The sequence below is a fragment of the Belonocnema kinseyi genome, chromosome 8 (assembly GCF_010883055.1).
Source record: "Belonocnema kinseyi isolate 2016_QV_RU_SX_M_011 chromosome 8, B_treatae_v1, whole genome shotgun sequence".
NCBI classification, from domain to species: Eukaryota; Metazoa; Arthropoda; class Insecta; order Hymenoptera; family Cynipidae; genus Belonocnema; species Belonocnema kinseyi.
In genome coordinates this window covers 104,312,376-104,314,098 of record NC_046664.1, presented here as the reverse complement: position 1 = coordinate 104,314,098, position 1,723 = coordinate 104,312,376, and positions in this window count along the sequence as shown.

Sequence of the window (1,723 nt, the reverse complement as noted above, 5' to 3'; positions counted from 1 at the left end):
ATCTCTATCCCATCCACACACTACTCCTTTCCCCTGCCGAGTGAGTCACGCCTACCCCGAAAGGGAAATGGCTTAATGGTGTAATAATAAAAAAAAAAAAGATATGTCACTTTTTGTCCGCAGAAAGAGGTTACGTAACACATAACTTAAAATTATAGTTAATCCGTATTTTCCTTTAGCGATCTTCAACATTATTATAATACATTTTATTAGGATTCATATATTTCTTCACCTCAAAAGTACAAGAAATTTGTATTCCATGTATTTATAATAACATGGAAAAGTGATGGAATAGGGCAAAACGAACTAAATCCCTCCCACGCATTTGGTACCTTGTTTCATGATCTATTGTTTATTTCTCTTGTTGCCGGCCTTGACGCGCGAAATTAGAAAATTAATCAGAAAATAAATTTCAGGAAGTGTATTTATTGTGAGTTACATGATCAAATAATTTCATTTAACAATACTTTGTGCGATAATACATATCATTTGGTCGGAATCGTTTTAAATATCAATGCAGTTTAATACGTCTCAACCGATTTACCAAATACACCATTTTCGCATTGATATGGAAGGAGTTTACAATTTTAGATAATTTTATTTATTCATTGGCCAAGTTGATAATATCAATAACAAATTACTCTGTTTTATTATAAATGGAATAATTATTTATTAAAATTTGTTTGCATTTAATGTAAATTCAACAAACTCCTCAGTTTTAAAAGTCCGCAAAATTCATCATAAATTTTAGATAAAATTCTTTCGGATATACTCGCAAAAACGATTACACAACCAGAAAAACTGAGACCTGAATGAAAAATAATTTTTATATGTAACAGAAGGTACAAAATAACCAAATATTCTATAAAAAATAATGTGGTGCAATTGCAGAATAGGGGCGTCACCTGTTTTTTGGCTGGAAAATTAAGCAATTTCACCAGGCAGAAGTTAAACATTATTGTTACTTCGATGTCTTAAATATGGGTATGATATCGGCCAGAAACATCCCTTTGAAAGGTCACAAAAATAATTTTGTCAAGGCCCTAACCATTTCCAACTTCTCGTTAAATATTATGATTATGATATATCGCGACTGGCCCATATTTGAGTCACCATAGTAACAAAAGTAACAATAATTTAAAAATGTTGCCTCATCGAATCGCTTCATTTATTGTTTAATTAAAGATTATAATAGTTTGTCACAAAACAAAAATATTTTTCCAGCCAAAACAGAGTTGACAAGTGACGCCCCTATTCTGTAATCTAACCAATGATGTAAATCTATATTTGATTGAACGAAATAAAAATCCACCTTTTCCAATTAGTCTTACATTTTGTCATGACTGTTCTCTCTTAAAAATAAGAAAATGCACTTAAAAATTAAGAGGCTGTGTTTGTGCGTCTGCAAAATTAAATTAAATATAATTCTTAAATGCACAATGATTATGTAAAGAGTCTGCAGTTAATTAATTGAACCCCGTTAACTGAAGACAAAATGCATAAAAATTTGTAAATTGTCAATAAACCAGTAAAATTTGAGAAATATTCATTCTTGATGAATATGCTTACAAACAGGGGTATATTTTTCATTTTTTAATATTCAGAGATGCCCAAGTCGCTGTACATTCATAAATATTTTCTGCTATATCTAGATATGCCAGTATAAAGGAGACAACCGACTAAGATCTATAATATTGCCTACGAGTGACATTTATATCTCACT